Raw genomic sequence first — 17843 nt, forward strand, 5'->3', positions numbered from 1 at the left:
GACAGTTAAATCAAACCAAAGGTTCAGACAGGGAGGGAATATTTCCCTGGAGTTTGAGTAGCTGGAAAGTGATGGTGCCCGGGAATAGACAGGATTTTTTTTAATAGGAGATTAAATACAGTTTTAAAACTTGCAGAGTGTTTAATTTATTTTCTTTAATTTTATTTGCTGTGCAAAAAAACTTGTACAACATTTTTAAGCCAAAATTTACAAATCTAGTGTTAAAGATAAATGTTAAATAAAATCGATCAAACCATCCCTCCACTGTTGTGGAAGTGCAATCTCTGGAGAATCCCTGCCCACTCCTTCCTACCTGGGCTCCATGACTATATACATACCTGGGAGATAGCAGCAGGAGGAGACCATTCAGCCTTTCAATCCTGCTTCACCACTCAATGGGAAACAGCTGACCATCCAGCTCAGTCTCCTGTTCCTGCTGTGTTCCAATCCCCTTTACCTCAAAGAACTATATCTAAGTCCTCCTTTGGTTTCACTGCCTTTTGTTCCAGTGACGTTGCGGTGTTACTGTGTGGGTGTAGGCAGGGGTAATGTGATGGTGCTGCCTCCTGGAGGATGCACTCAGCATCCCTCACCATCCTGCAGTAACATCAGCTGGGGTTCAGCAACTAGAGATAGAAACCATTTCCAGGATATGGGCATCACTGGCTCAGCCAGCATTTATTCCCCATCTCTAGTTACCCTTGAGAAGATGGTAGTGAGCTGCTGTCTTGTGCCATTCACAGTCCATTTGGTGCAGAGAGACCGACAATGCTGCGAGGGAGAGTGTTGCAGGATTTTGGCGGAGTCATTCTCCATCTTTGGTTCTTCAAATGCTGGTTAACTTAATCACAATCTGCACATGAGTTTGAGATTTCAGTCTGCAAATCCTCACCATCTAGCACCCTGTATAAAGGAATATGTACAGGTTAGAAATTCAGAGCAGACAATTCTAGTTTCTCTGGAATATCTTTTTCCCCTTTCTTCCCCCAAAGCTGTAACCCTCCAGCCCACTTACTCTCTCCCACCATTCTGACTCTGCTACCCCCTAGTGTACACCCTCCCCATTCTCATGGAGTTACTGATAAACAGATCCATTCCACCACTTCCTGTCCCTGGTTAGACTCTGCACCCTTTCTGGGTTCACTTCCTTTCCCTTCAGTTGCTGCAAGTCAATAATGTAACAGCAGAATGAAACAAAAGGAAACAGAAAGGGAGGTGGCAGATCCTGGACAGAAGAGGGTCCTTCAGGCCGGGAGAATGGGTCAGATTCTTCTTTGATGCCCATTGGTCGATTCCCAGCATTACAATGAATTGGGGATGGAGAGTGGTCCTACATGGGTGTGGTGACACTTTGACCCCCCAGCAGATCAATACAATAAGCAGATGCATTCCTCCTCCAGCCAGTGTGAAAAACTTTCCGCAAAGTATACTTACCCAAAGCATATGTTCCAAAACGTGCCCACATTCTGTACATGTACACACGCGTGGTCCCTGCCTCAGGGATTGTGGGAGTTGTAGTCCCCATGAAGCCACTGGAGCCCTGTCTCTAGAAAGTGAATGAAAAGTGTGGGCTGGAGGGTGTTGTGTATACGATCCCCATTCTGACAGACAGGACCTGTGGGCTGTCACTGGGTTTTACTGAGACATCTGCTTCCACAACCTGATTTTCTGATGTAAGGAATATAGATTCAGTCAACTGGGGGGTGGGGAGGTTCATAGGAGGAGCAGATTTTAAGTAGAGGTGGCTCAATGGTTAGCATTGCTTACTCACAGCGTCAGGGACCTGGATTTGATTCCAGCCTTAGGCGACCCTGTGGAATTTACATGTTCTCCCCGTGTCTGTGGGGTTTCCTCTGGGTGCTCCAGTTTCATCTCACAGTCCAAATATGTGCAGGTAAAGTGGATCGGCGATGCTAGATTGCCCACAGTATCCATGCATGCGCAGGTTAAACCATTAACCATGGGAAATACAGGGAATGGGTGAGTCTGAATGGGATGCTCATTATAGGGTTGGTGTGGACTCCATGGACGAATACCCTGTTTCTGCACTGTAGGGATTCTATTCTATTCTCTGTGGAAGAATGTACCTATCTCAATGTGCTGTGAATCTGTGGAATTCCTCTTCAAAATACAGTGGATGCCAGGACAAAGAGGAAATTTACTGAAGAGATACAGATGTTGAATTTGCAATGAGATGAAGGGTGAGAGAGAGCAGGTGGGAAAATCCAGCTGAGACCGAGGTGAGCTCAATCATCACCGTATTAAATGGTGGGGCTGGTTCGAAGGGCTGCATTGCCTCTCCTGTGCCCAGTGCTCATCTTCTTACGGTAATAACTGGAAAGCTGAATCCAAAACTCACCACCTTCACCAAAGGAGATTTTTGGAAAAGCAGGATAGTCAGGTGGATTAGTGTTCCAAACTTAGATAGTGAGGAAGCATGTAGGAGATAATGATTTTGCAATTTTAAACTGAGATGAGTTAAAAATCACACAACAGGTTATAGTCCAACAGGTGTAATTGGATCATGATGAAGGAGAAACGCTCCGAAATCTAGTGTACTTCCAATTAAACCTGAAGGACTATAACCTGGTGTTGTGTGATTTTTAACTTTGTACACCCCAGTTGACAGACAGTGGAGAAATATCAAAGGATATTTCAAACTGCTCAGCAAAAGTATATATCAGGGAAAAGGAAGGACTGTAGGAAAAGGAGTAATCTGCCCTGGGTGGCTCAGGAAATAAGGGAGTCTTATCAAATTGAAATAGAAAACACACAAATTGGCAAAGAGCAAGGAGAAAGTAGGAGATTAGAAAAACTTTAAAGATCAGTAGAACGTTAAATGGGATTGGGGGAGTCAAGTGATGAGTAGCTGTCCCCAGGGCCAGAATAGCAGTTTGCACTGCTAGAGGGGAACCTATTGTGTGGGGAACATATGGCCTCTGTCATTTTTGAAACACGAAACTGTGACAATAGAGATAATCCTGATCAAGTTCAAAATCACAGCACATGCCTAAAGCTTGTACTTCCAAATAATCCTGTTGGACTATAACCTGGTGATGTGTGTTTTTTTTTAAACTTTGCCCACCCCGCTCTAACACCAGTTCTTCCACATCAGAATCCTGACAGACAGCCCAGCTGAAACTGAAGTGCCTGTCAGATACCTCACTGAGCCACAGGGGCGTGGGGGAGGGGTATGTGGTTTAACCACAAAGTGCTGAGCTGAACTCGACTTTTTAACTGCCATCGCCATGGAGAGAATACTGAGAGGCAGCATCCATTCAAAACCACAAACCACAAAGGTATAAGAATGGGAGCCATACATCGGACAAGCGAGGAGTTACCTGATGCTGCCTGGAGGTGTTCTGCATGTACACTATCCAGGTAACTGCCATGGCTCATCAATAAAGACTCAAAGAAGACCTCTCAGAGTTCTGCTAATGTAGTTATTCCTACCCAGCAGGGTTCAGGAATAGGAGTACACAGCAGTCAGTCTTTACAGTGGATGATACGAAGAACATGTCAAGAATTGATAAAGAAACTGGGGAAGGTGAGGAAAAAGAAATAACCATTATCACAAAAGCGTTAGAGCTGGGCAAGCTAATGGAGCTAAAGGTAGATAAGTCTCTTTGCACAGATGGAATACATCCCAGGGTGCTCCCAGAGATAGCAGGAGAAATAGTAAATAGACTTGGAGTCAGAGCCCTACAGCAGAGACAGGCCCTTTGGCCCAAACTGACCAGAATGTCCATCCACACTAACCCCATTTCCCTGCACTTGGCCCATCTGCTTCTGACCCTTTGCTATCCATGTATTTGTCCAAATGTCTTTTACCTGTTGTTAATGTACCCACCTCAACCACTTCCACTGGCAGCTCAGTCCTTATACATACCACCCTCTGTGTAAACCTGTTGCCCCCTCAGCTTCCCTTTTATTCTTTCTCCTCTAACCTTCAACTGATTCCTCCACTCCTTGATTTCCTGGGAAAGAGACTGAGTGCATTCACCTTACCCAAGCCTCTCATGATCTTATACACTTCTAGAAAAGATCCCCCCTCTGTTTCCTCTGCTCTAAACAAAAAACAAAAATCCTCGCCTGTCCAACCTCTCCCTATAATTCAGACCCCTGAGCCCTGGCAAAACTTCTTGTAAGTTTCGTCTGCACTTTTTCCAGTTTAATAACTGAAACCTACGTTACATTCATCACATTTCCAGTATTTCCCCATGGCACTGGAACCGACGTGACAACACTAATGGATAAAAAACCATGATCAAGAATCAACTCCTTTACAACAATTCCATTTTCATTGCATTTTCCATGCTGCAGGTATCCTTGTGTCTTTCTGATTGCATGGTTAATTTAAAACTTATCCTCATACAAATCTGTGACTTAATTGTCCCTTGGAAATGTGCCATGTTTTTTCAGACTTTTAAAAGCAAATTAAATCTCTCTCCACAGTCACCACGCTAACATGGACTTGGCTGTGTCTCAGTATTTTTTCCAGACACACTGACATTTGAAATATTTGCCCACGGACAGAATACACACCTTTCCTTCCACATGAAAAGGCCAATGATATTCAGATCGGCACGGATCAAGTAACCATCGGGTCTGAACATGAAGCTCAATTTGAATTTCTCATCCACAAATCTGCCCGTTCAGTACCCGACAACTGAAAAAACAAGTCACCACCGTTAACACAGGATGGAAATTCATGAGACAATTATAGTATTAAATTGTAGTTTCTTTGTTCCCCCAAAACATTAAATCTCAGTCTCACAATTTCTCTCTTCTGTGAACTGAAATCCAAACCAATCTCCTCACTCCTTTCCTTCACACCCAGCTCTAACTCACTCTCCTCTCTTTGAATTCAGCTTCCTAGCTCCTGCCTGCAGACAAAGAACCAAAAAAAAGGGTGGCATGACAGCACTAGGGTCCCAGGTTCAATTCTCCCCGTGCCTGCGTGGGTTGCCTCCGGGTGCTCCGGTTTCCTCCCACAATCCAAAGATGCACAGGCCAGGTGAATTGGCCAAGCTAAATTGCCCAGTGTTAGGTGCATTAGTCAGAGGGAAATGGGTCTGGGTGGGTTACTCTTCCGATGGTCAGTGTGGGCTGGTTGGGCCGAAAGGCCTGTTTCCACACTGTAGGAAATCTAATCTAATCAAGTCAAATCAATGAGTCTGACTCGGAGCCTCCTGGGTGTTAGTGAATCCTCCCCAAACCTCTCAGGGGAATGGGTGTTAGTGAATCCTCCCCAAACCTCTCAGGGTTCCCTTCTGGGGCAGAACGAACTGTTTTTTTTCCCACAATCTGGAACCTCTTATTTATTTTCCCCACTCCCATCCTCTGATGAGAACCATCCTGCACACACTGGCCAAAATCATATCTGGTTGAACTAAAATGAATCAAGTTTGAACTTTAATTGCAGGCCCATCTTTGTTCATTTCCATAACATTCCCGAGTTCTGATAACTTTCTGCAAAATGCTCCCCACACTGATACGCTGACCACTTGTCATGATACCGGGGGAGGGGCCATTCCCCTGGGTCCTGTTCTCAGAGGGAGGAAGGGAGGGAGCTGCCAATGACAGATTAATCCCACACACCCACAGCCTCCCTTCCTGGTACTGACCCATACTGCACATACGCCACCAATTGCCCAGCACTGTGCCTGTGCACTGGTCTCCCTTCCTACAGAGCATGCTCCAGATCACACAGGAGCCCTGGTGATTGACAGCAGCTGCTGCCCAATAGGGTGAAGGGGCGGGGCTGGAGGACTGGGACAATGGGATTGTAAACAATGAATGAATGTGGAGGGACACGGGGAATGGACAGGTCAGTGAGGGACAGGAGCAGTGCAGCTGCAGGAGGGGATCCTGGACAAACTGAGCAATGGGAGAGTCTAACAGGAGAGAAACTACAGGAAGGTTCTGTTTGGAGGCTCAGGCAGGGACAGCTGGGAGACAGTATGGCCTGGTTGCTTGGGCTTGGGCCTTTTCAAAGATGCTGTTACTCAACCCTGAACCCGATCCTCCTGGCCCAGAGGTAAGGACACGACCACCATTTCCTGGTGGGCTAGTGGAAAGAAGGGAAGATGTTCTCAATCTCACTCACATGGAAACTCCATGAGCTCCTCCCACTTACTGTCGACGGTGGGGATGGAGGAGGCACAGCAGATGGGAGGGGGGTTAGGGATATAGGGACTGCCTTTCCAAAGGAACCCACGTGTGTTGGTGATATTAACAAGATACAATACAAAGTCACTAACACAAAGCTGGTGTACATGAACTTCATCCAGAATATTAACACCTATAACTGGGTGACACCGACCCCAATGTACAGAATTAAGTCGTGGATATTAATAATGGCATTGTGTGTGAGAAATCACGTCTCATGAATTTGAGTCAATTCTTCTGAAGTAACAACAAAGAGGATTGACAGTGCAAAGCGGTGGAGATGAACTACATGGTCTTCAGTAAGACATTCATCAAGGTTCCCCATGGGAAACCGGTTAGCAAGATTAGATCTCATGGAATACAGAGAGAACTAGCCATTTGGATACAAAACTGGCTCAAAAATAGAATACAGAGGGTGGTGGCGGAAGGTTGATTTTCAGATTGGAGACCTGTGACCAGTGGGGTGTCACAAAGGATCGGTGCTGGATCCACTAATTTTCATAATTTATATTAATGATTTGGATGTGAATATAGGAAGTAATGTTAGTAAGATGACATCAAAATTGGAGGTGTAGTGGACAGTGAAGAGGATTACCTCAGATTACAACAGGATCTTGATCAGATGGTTGAATGTGCTGAGAAGTGGCAGATGGACTTTAATTTAGATAAATGTGAGGTGCTGCATTTTGGAAAAGCAAATATTAGCAGGGAGTATACACTTAATGGTAAGGTCCTCGGGAGTGCTGCTGAACAAAGAGACCTTGGAGTGCAGGTTCATAGCTCCTTGAAAGCAGAATCGCAGGTAGATAGATTAGTGAAGATGTTTAGTATGCTTTCCTTTATTGGTCAGAGCACGGAGTATAGGAGTTTGGAAGTCATATTGCGGCTGTACAGGACATTGGTTAGGTCACGCTTAGAATATTGTGTGCAATTCTGGTCTCCTTCCTATCAAAACAATTTTGTGAACCTTGAAAGGGGTCAGAAAAGTATTACAGGCATGTTGCCAGGGTTGGAGGATTTGAGCTACAGGGAGACGCTGAATACACCGTTTTCCCTGGAACGTTAGAGGCTGATGGGTGACCTTATAGAGGTTTATAAAATCAGTAGGGGCATGGATAAGGTAAATACACAAGGTCTTTTCCCTGCGGTGGGGAGGAGGTATGATGGGAGGTGGGAGACAGAGGGGGGAGACCAAAAGCGGAGGGTGACGGTTAGTTTGTAGATCTACAACACAACCCTGTTCCTGTTTTCTCCCCAACTCCTTCAAGCCCTCTGAAGGGCTCAGCACAAGTGCACAGTCCCTGGACAGTAGAGCTTCAGGGTGACCAAGTGCTGAAGGTTGCATTTGGGACACTGACCTTTATTGTTCTGTGCACGCATCAATAAATGGACCTGGGTTCAATTCCACTGTCCTGGATTCATGTCTGTGGCCACAGACGCGCCTGTCTCTGACCCTGACTACTGGATCCCCTGTCACTATAGCTCTGCCATTCTCCTTCCTCCCGTTCTGTGCAGCGGAGCTCTCTGTGGGGTCATGAACCTGGCTGTTGCTGATTTCCCCTGAGAGTCCACCCCACCTGTTCCCCCCATTATAGAATCCCAAGCAGTGCACAATATCTGTCTGAGAAGGGGGAATGATTACTGGGGAGTCCTGCACTCCCTTCCTGAGCCTTTTCGTTGATCTGATGGTCACCCATTCCCTTTCTGCCTGTGTAACCCTCACCTGCAGTGTGACTAACTCACTGAACGTGCTGCCCATAACATTCTCAGTATTGCTCCACAGTGAGTCCACTCTCAGCTCCAGGTCTGAAAAGCAGTTTCCCAGTAGCTGCAGATGGGCACTCATCCTGCACACATAGCCGTCACGGACACTGGAAGTGTCCCTTATTTCCCACATTGTACAAGAGGAGCATACCACGGGTCTGAGGTCTCCTGTCACAACGTCTCTCTAGTTTCAGCTAGTTACTCCCATTAAGAGAATTTAAATGAGTAGCAACTATCTTTCACTTCAAACATTTCCATTACATTCAAAAGCCATTCCCTGTGAATTTCTAGTCAGATCCATGTTCCCCACCAACCCACCGTCCCCTCCCAGCACCTTCATTTGCCACTGCAAGAGGTGTAAAACCTGTGCCCACACCTCAAAAGGGCCCTTCCACATCCAGCAGAGATTTTCCTGCGCATCCAAACACCTCACCTATTATGGCCTTTGCTTTCGATGTGGTCTCCTCTCTACTGGGGAGTTGACAAAGAACACCAACTTGCAGAATGTTTCAGGGAACATTTCTGGGATGCATGCACCAACCAACTCCACCATCCTGTGGCCGACCACTTCAACTTCCCCACCCACTCCGCCAAGGACATTCACATCCTGGGCCACCTCCACCACCAAATCCCAGCCACCCGACGCCTGGAGAAAGAAAACCTCATCTTCCACATTGAGACCCTTTAACCACAGAATCAAGGTTTCCTCATCTCCCCTCCCCTGCCTTATCCCAGATCCAACCCTCCAACTCGACACCACCCTCTTGAACTGTCCCACCTGTCCATCGTCCTTTCCAATTATCCACTCCACCCTCTCTCCATTACCCTCCACCTACATCTACCTATTGCCTTCCTAGCTCCCTTCCCACCAACCGGACCCACCCTTCTTATTTATCTCTCAACCCTCTTACTCCCTCCCACCCCACCCAATCCCGGCATTCCTGATAAAAGGAATATGCCGAAAACGTTGATTCTCCTGTTCCTGGGATGCTGCCTGATCTGCTGTGCTTTTCCAGTGCCACACGTTAACACAAGCTGGAAGAACAACACCTCATCTTCTACTTGGGGACCCTGCACACCTCTATCCCCAGTATCAAATTCAATAATTTTACGTCCTGAACTCTCCAATGTCCTAGCGCCCTAGCCTCTTAACCCACACACAAGGCCTTGTTATCACATAGCCTGCCATTACACATTAGCTATAGTTAGCCACGAACAGTCCCCAGAAACAGCTATTCACCCTCCCCCAGCCAGATCGTTATCCACTCCTTTGTCCAACTGCTCTTGGACTATATTACCACCTATCATTTACTCCTTAACCCCTACCTTCTGCATATAAACCGACATTAATTTTCAGTAACATCAGTTCTGAGGAAGGGTCAGCGGATCCAAAATGTTAACTCTGATTTCTCTTCACAGATGCTGCCAGACCTGCTGAGTTTTACCAGTACCTTCTGGTTGTTGTGCGAGATTTACAGCATCCGCAGTTCTTTTGGTTCTAATTTACCAGGAATTTCTAATTCAGGTCTAGCAGCCTAAAACTGTGCGTTTATAAACCCTCCCAGTCCACAATAGCTCCATTTCTTCCCCAGACTTTGCAGTCTCTCCCACTCCCTTCATACTCACTAGGTCCCCCCCGCCCTCACCGTGACACTGCGCCTGCACAGCTCATGGCCATGTGTTGGCCTGCTGGACCCACCCCAATTCACTCCCATTGGCTGGAGGATCACCAATTCTCCTATTGGTCTGAAGCTGCTGTCAATCACCCGGGCCCCATTGTGACATGAGTGGGCTCCTCCCAAGAGCATCGGATGCTGAGGGGTGACCTCATAGAACTTTATAAAATCATGAGGAGTATGGATGGGAAAAATAGACAAGGCTTTTCCCTGGGGTGGGGGAGTCTAGAACGAGAGGGTGTAGGTTTAAGGTGAGAGGGGAAAGATTTAAAAGGGACCCAAGAGGCAACTTTTTTTCACACTGAGATGGGTGCCTGTATGGAATCTTCTGTTCAGGAAAGTGGTGGAGGCTGGTACAGTTACACCATTCGGCATCTGGATGGGTATGTGAATAGGAAGGGTGTAGAGGGATATGTGCCAAATGTTGGGATATCTGGTCGGCATGGACCAGTTCGACCAAAGGGTCTAATTCCATGCTGTATGTCTCTATGACTCTGCCCTGGGATAAGCTTCATCATTCACAGTGAATGGGGCAGTAACACAGAGGACAAGGGTTTGGGGCTATTCAGCTGTACTGGCCGCTCTGGACATGGTGCCAGTCTATCCCAACTCACCTCCCATTTGTCTGTAGACCTCCAAATCCTTCCTTAAAAAAGTTACATTCTAAATTCGTTTTCTCAATAACTACTGGATCTGCATCCAGCTGGCGGACAAACTGTTCCAGATGCTCAGAACTTAGTGAGTACAATAATCTTCACATTTTTAACCTATTTTATTAGCCATTTACCTGAAGGTAGTTACTCAAAATTGTGACGTTAATAATTTCTCCCTCTGTCTCTCTGTAAATTAAATATCCTGGAAAGAAATCTGCTCCTGGTCGAAATTCCTGCCTAACCTTCTCAGCTCCAAGAAGAATTAGTTGATCTTCTGCTAACTCTCCATAAAATAGAAACCCATCTTAATTTTAGTAGTGCCATAAAGATGTACAGCAGAGAAACAGACCCTTCGATCCAAAACTTGTCCATGCTGACCAGATATCCTAAATTAATCTCATCCCATCCACCAGCTCTTGGCGTATATCCTTCTAAACTTTTGCTAATCACATACAACATCTCAAAGGCATAATTGGGTAATTGTACCAGCCTCCACACTTTCTCTGGCAGCTCCTTCCACACACGTACCATGTTCAGCTGGAAACATTGCCCTTAGATCTCTTTTCAATCTTTTCCCTCACACCTGAAGCCTGTGCCCTAAGCTTTGGACTCACATATCCTGGGAATAAGACCCTGGGATTTCACCCTATCCTTGCCCCTCACAACTGTATCCGATGCTCCAGGGGAAACAGCCCCAGCCTATTCACCCTCTACCTATATAGCTCAAACCCTCAAACCTGGCAACATCTTTGCACATCTTTTCCGAACCCTTGCAAGTTTCACAATATCATTCCGATAGCAGGGAGACCAGGACTGAAAGCAGAATTCCAGAAGTGGATGAATCAATGTGCTGTGCCGCTGCAAAATGACGTCCCAACTTCACTACTCAAATGTACTGACCAGTAAAGGCAAGTACACTAAACACCTTCTTCACTACCCTGCCTATGATTCCACTTTCAAGGAACTATGAATCTGCACTCCAAGGTCTCTTTGTTCAGCAACACTCCCAGGACCTTCCCATTAAATGTATAATTCCTGCCCTCATTTGCTTTTCCAAAATGGAGGATCTCACATTTATCTGAAATAAACTCGATCTGACAATCCTCAGCCCATTTGATTGAAGTCCCATTGTACTCTGAGTTAACCTTCTTCGCTGTCCAGTACACCTCAAATTTTGATGTCTACTGTAAACCTACTAACTATACCTCATATATTCACAGAAATCATTGATATAAATGATGAAAAGCAGTAGACCTAGCACCGATCCTTACACCATATTGCTCATCACAGGCCTCCAGTCCGAAAAGCACTATCCTCCGTCCCCAACCTTCCCGCCAATTTGTATATAATAGCTGGTTCTCTCTGCATCCCATGGTGTCTAACTTGCTAACCAGTCTGTTATGTGGACCTTTTTGAATGTCTTTCTGAAGTCCAAGTTAGTGATGTATGTACAAAGCCATTGCTGACTATTCCTAATCACTTCTTACATTTCCAATTACATATAAACCTGTCCTTCAGAATTCCTTCCAACACCTTGTCTGCCACTACCCTCAGGCTCACCGGTGTATTGTTCCCTGGCCTTTCCTCATCACCTTTCTCAAATAATGGTGCCTGTCTTGCAGCACCTCACCTGTGGCTATCGGTGGTAGAAATATCTCAGCGAGGGACCCGAAAATCACTTCCCTAACTTCCCACAAAGATTTGGCATACACCTGATCAGGTCCCACAGATTTACTCAGCTTTCTGTATAAGACATCCCGTACAACCTCCTCTGTAATATGGACAGTTGTCAAGATATCACTATTTATTTCTCCAAACTCTCTAGCTTCCATATCCTCTTTCAGTAAAAGCTGACATGAAATCCTTGGGTAGTATCTCTCCCACCTTCTGTGGTTCCACAGACAGCCTTGTTGATCTTTGAGGGTCCCTATTCTCTGCCTGGTTACTCTTTTGTCCTTAGTGTTTGGTAGAATCTCTTTGGATTGTCCTTAAACCTCTTTCCCCCCCAAAGCTATCTCTTGTAGCCTTTTTGCCCTCCTGTTTTCCCTCGAGTGTACTCCTATTGCCCCTATACTCTGAGGGATTCATTAAAACCCAGCTGTCTGTACCTGCCATATCCCTCCATCTTTTTGACCAGTCCCTCAATTTCTCTAGACACACAGCATTCCTACACCTACCAGACTTGGCCTTAACAGGAACATACTGTCTATGTACTCTTGTTGTCTCATTTTCACAGGCGTATGGAGGCAATCGCAGATGAGGACATGGAAACAGTCATTCTCAGTAAAGAGGTAGTGTTGGGAAAGATAACAGCCCAAAAGTACATGGGTCTCCTGGCCGTGATGGAATGCATCCCAGGGGACTAGAGAGATGGTGAAGGGTGCATTGTCCTTCCTTGCTAGAGGGATAGTTATGCTGCAGCTGTACAGGGTGCTGGTGAGGCCACACCTGGAGTACTGGAATACAGGTTTGGTCTCCTGACACTGGAGGGGGTGCAGAGGAGGGTCACTAGTTTGAGTTGGGAGTTGAGAGGGATGGTGTATGTGGAGAGATTGAATAGACTGGGACTATACTTGTTGGAATTTAGAAGAATGGGAAGTTGTATTGGAAAAAATAAAATTAAGAAGTGAATAGATAAGATAGAAGCAGGGAGGTTATTTCCACTGGGAGGTGGGTCAACCTAGAGAGCACAGCGTCAAAGTAAGGGGGTATCTGATTTAGGACAGAGTTGAGGAGGAACTTCTTCAGCTAAAGGGTTATGAATCTGTGGAATTCCCTGCTGAGTGTAGCAGTTGACGTTATCAACTTGAATGTCTTTAAGGCAAAATGTAGATTTGCAAACAGGAAAGGAATTAAGGGTTATGGTGAGAGAGCAGGAATGTGGAGCTGAGGCCATGAAAAGATCAGCCCTGATCTTATTGAATAGCAGAGCAGGCTTGACGGGCCAGATGGCCTACCCCTGCTCCTATTCCTTCTGTTCTTATGTTCCCACTTTCCAGCCGTCCCTTTGCCTGGGGTTGCAAAGAAATATTGAAAGTTCTCGCCTTGTACCGTCAAAATTCACCTGTGTCCAATTTTGAACACCAGCTTTTAGATCTGGTCTATTATTTTCTGCAACTATTTTAAAACTAGTAGAATTATTGTCAGAGAATCCCAAGTGTGGAAGCAGGCCATTCGGCCCATCACATCCACACTGACCCTCACAGCCTCCTATCCTACCATTGTAACGCTGCATTTCCCAAGGCCAATCCACATAGCCTGCACATCCCTGAACATTATGGGCAATTCAGCCTGGATTATCCACCAAACCTGCACATCTTGGACTGTGGGAGGAAACCAGAGCACCTGGACGAAACCTACACAGACAACCTCAATGAGGTATCATCCTGTTCTTATTTCCCAGTTCCACCCAAGTAATTTCAACGGGCGAACCCCCATGAATATCCTCGCTAAGCACAACAATAATGTTATCCCAAATCAAAAACACCATCCCACCTTCTCTCTTATCCCCCTTTCTATCCTTCCTCTTACATCTATTCCCTGGAACATTAAGCTACCTGTCCTGTCCAACCTAAGCCACGTTTCTGTAATGCATACTATATCCAGTCCCATGTTCAAAACCATATCTGAAGCTCATCTGCTTTCCCTGTAAAACCTCTTGCATTGAAATAAATGCAGTGCAGTGCTATCAAAAGGACAGACTGATGGGCAGAGGGGGTGGGATGGCCCTATTGGTGAGGGATGACGTTCAGTCCCTTGCGAAGGGGGAGATACAGAATCAGGAGATATAGAGTCAGATTGGAGGGTGGCTAATGTTGTCCCACTTTTCCAGAAAGGTGGGAGAGAGAAAACAAGGAATTATAGACCGGTTAGCCTGATGTCAGTGGTGAGAAAGACGCTGAGTCAATTACAAAAGATGAAATTATGGCTCATTTGGATAGCAGTAATAGGATTCCTCAGAGTCAGCATGGATTTACAAAGGGGAATATACTGACTGGGATTGAAAATTGGCTGGCTGACAGGAAGCAAAGTGTAGTGATAAACGCTTCCTTTCGGAATGGCAGGCAGTGACTAGTGGGGTACCACAAGGTTCGGTGCTGGGACCGCAGCATTGTCCTCGGTCCTGGGACCGCAATATACATTGATAAAATAGATGAACACATTAAAAGTAATATTAGCAAATTTGCTGATGACACAAATCTGGGTGGCAGGGTGAAATGTGAGGACAATGTTATGAGAATACAGGTTAACTTGGTCAGGCTAGGTGAGTGGACGGATGCATAGCAGATGCAGTTTAAGGTGAATAAATGTGTGGTTATCCACTTTGGAGGCAAGAACAGGAAGGCAGATTACTATCTAAAAGGAGTCATGTTTTGTAAAGGGAAGTACAACGAGATCTCGGTGTGTTGTACATCAGTCAATGAAAGCAAGCATGCAGGTACAGCAGGTAGTGAAGAAAGCTCACTGCATGCTGGCCCTCATAACAAGAGGAATTGAGTATAGGAGCAAAGAGGTCCTTCTGCAGCTGTACAGGGCCCTGGTAAGACCGCACCTGGAGTATTGTGGGCAGTTTTGGTCTCCACATTTGAGGAAGAGCATTGTGGCTATTGAGGGAGTATTGGGTAGGTTCACGAGGACAATTCCCGGAATTGGCGGATGATCATATGTTGAAAGATTGGAGCGACTGAGCTTGTGTACATTGAATTTAGAAGAATGAGAGGGGATCTGATTGAGACCTACAAGATTATTAAAGGGTTGGACACTCTGGAGGCAGGAAGCATGTTTCCATGGATGGGTGAGTCCAGAACCAGAGGACACAGTTTAAAAATAAGGGAGAGGCCATTTAGAAGAGAGTTGAGGAGAAACGTCTTCACCAGAGAGTAGTGGACACATGGAATGCACTGCCCCAGAAGGCAGTGGAGGCCACGTCTCTGGATAGTTTCAAGAAAGAGATGGATAGAGCTGTTAAAGATAATGGAATCAAGTGTTACGGAGATAAGACAGGAACAGGATACTGATTGTGGATGGTCAGCCATGATCATAATGAATGGTGGTGCTGGCTCAAAGGCAGAATGGCCTATTCCTGCACCTATTGTCTATTGTACCTTGTCAGTCCGACCTCATTCTGTGCCTTGCCCTTGCCTGTCTAACTTCTCAACTGTACCAGCCTCAGACTTACCTCCTTTCTCACTATCTCTTTAGGATTACCCCCATGCCCTCACTGGTTTAATGCCTCCCAAGCAGCACTAGCAAATCTCCATGCTTGGATATCAGACACCTTCCAATTCAGGTGTAATCCATCCTTCTTATGCACGTCACCTCTACCCCAGCAGAGATTCCAATGATTCGAAAATGGGAATCCTTCTCCCCTGTATCAGATCCTTGGCCACGCATTCATCTGCTCTACCCTGCTATTCCTACTCTCACTAGCATGTGGCACCGGGAGTAATCCAGATATTACTACCACAAGGACCTGCTTATTATCTCCAGGCTAATTTGCTATATTCTCTCATCAGGACTTCATCCTTTTCTCTTATGTCATTGGTACCAATGTACAGCGACCTCCCACTGATCATTCTCCCCTTTCAGAATATTCTGCACCGTCGGAGCCATCCTTCACCCAGGCAGTAGGGAGGCACCACCCCATTCTGATGTCTCACTGTCAGCTCCAGAAACTGCAGTCTGTGCTGCAGACTAGAGAGCCCCCATCACCATCGATCACGTGGAACCTGTTATACCTCACATTACACTAGATTCATTACACTAGTAACTTGGCTGTCAGTGCGATATTCCCCTGAGAGTGTGACCCCCGACACTTTCCAAAACAGTATACTTGTTTGAGATGGAAATAACCACAGGAGACTCCTGCACTACTTGCCCTCCACTCCTCCCTTTCCGAGAGGAAACCCATCTCCCTGACTGGATCGGCAGTTTTCCTACCTTTCTGAAACTGTCACCTATCACACACCCCGGCTCCTGTAAATTCTTCATTACCTTTAACCATTGCTCCATCTGATCCATGAAATCCTACAGGATTTGCTTCTCACTTCCTGCAGACAATCATGATCATTGAAACTTTCCTTAATCTCCTACATCCACAGGAAGAGCACATCACTGTACAAATGGCCATCTCTGCACCTTAACAGTCCACAGACCCAGAAAAAGGCACACAGTCTTACAGCTTTACAAAACACGACTCTAGAATAAATTAGTACCAGTATTTTATATTTAAAAAAACTTAATCAAAGTATCATAAGATGTGTATTTAAAGAAATAAATCGTCGCCCTACTGAATGTTGTAGCTTTACCTAAATAAAACAGACTAAGATTTGTCTTTGAAGAGACCGAAACTCACCTGAGCTGTGAGTCACAGATGAACAGCACTAAACAGAACCTTCGGTCAAATTTGTCCATGCCGACCTGATATCTGAATAATCTTATCCCTCTTGCCAGCACCTGGACACATCCCTCTAAATCTTTCCTATTCATGTCAAGTATCCAAATGCCTTTAAAATGCTATAATTGTCAGCCTCCACCACTTCTTCTGGCAGCTTATTCCATACACGCACCACACTCTGCGTGAAAAAGTTGCTCCTTAGTTCCCTTTTATATCTTTCCCCTCTCACCCTCAACCTATGCTCTCTATTTTGGACTCTCCTACTCAGGAAAAGACCTTGTCTGTTTACCTATCGTGCTACCAATGAGTTTATAAACCTCTATGGAGGTCACCCCTCACTCTCTGATGCTCCAGGGAAAGAAAGCCCCAGCCTTTTTGCTCTCTTCCTGCAGCTCAACCATCCCACAATACCCTTGTAAATCTTTGTTGAACCCTTTCAAGTTTCACAACATCCTTCTGATTGATGGAGAACAGAATTGCACACAATATTGCAAAAGAGGCCTAACCAATGTCCTGTACATGACCTTCCAACTTCTATACTCAATGCTCTGATCAATAAAGGAATGTATTCCAAACACTTTCTTCAATATCCTATCTACCTGCAACTCTACGTTCAAGGAAGAATATGAACCTGCACTGCAAGATATCTTTGTTCATCAACACTATCTAGGAATTTGGCACTAAGTGTATCAGTCCTGTTAAGATTTGCTTTTCCAAAATGCAGCACGTCACATTTATCTGAATTAAACTCCACTGCCACTTCTCACCCATCTGAACAACATCCTGTTGTAATCTGAGGTAACCTCTTCGCATCCACTATACCTCCAATTTTGGTGACATCTGCAACTTATAACTCTACCTCCTATGCTCATATCTAAATCATATATATATAATATAAGACGAAAAGGTAGTGGTCCCAGCACTGATCCTTGCTGCACTCCACTGGTCACATGCCTCAATCTGAAAAATAACCCTCCACCACCATCCTGCCTTCTACATTTGAGCCAGTTCTATATCAAAACGGTCGTTCTCCCTATATTCCATGAGATCTAACCTTGCTAACCAGTCTTCCATGGGGAACCATGTCGAGTGCCTTACTGAATTCCATTGATCATGTCCACCTCTCTGCCCTCATCAATCCTCTTTGATACATCTTCAAATAACTCAATCAATTTTGAGAGA

At 45.5% G+C, this 17843-nt stretch overlaps 1 long non-coding RNA gene across 1 annotated transcript; it reads right to left on the reverse strand.

Annotated features, from left to right (window-relative positions):
• Positions 1–289: 289 nt before the first annotated feature.
• On the reverse strand, positions 290–4652 carry LOC132829154 (uncharacterized). The gene is made up of 3 exons (XR_009646216.1): positions 4546–4652; positions 1435–1546; positions 290–903 (listed from the first exon to the last, which is right to left on the reverse strand). It is a non-coding gene; the product is annotated as an uncharacterized LOC132829154 (long non-coding RNA).
• Between the last annotated feature and the right edge of the window lie 13191 nt (positions 4653–17843).

Source organism: Hemiscyllium ocellatum, chromosome 28 (assembly GCF_020745735.1).
Source record: "Hemiscyllium ocellatum isolate sHemOce1 chromosome 28, sHemOce1.pat.X.cur, whole genome shotgun sequence".
Taxonomy (NCBI): domain Eukaryota; kingdom Metazoa; phylum Chordata; class Chondrichthyes; order Orectolobiformes; family Hemiscylliidae; genus Hemiscyllium; species Hemiscyllium ocellatum.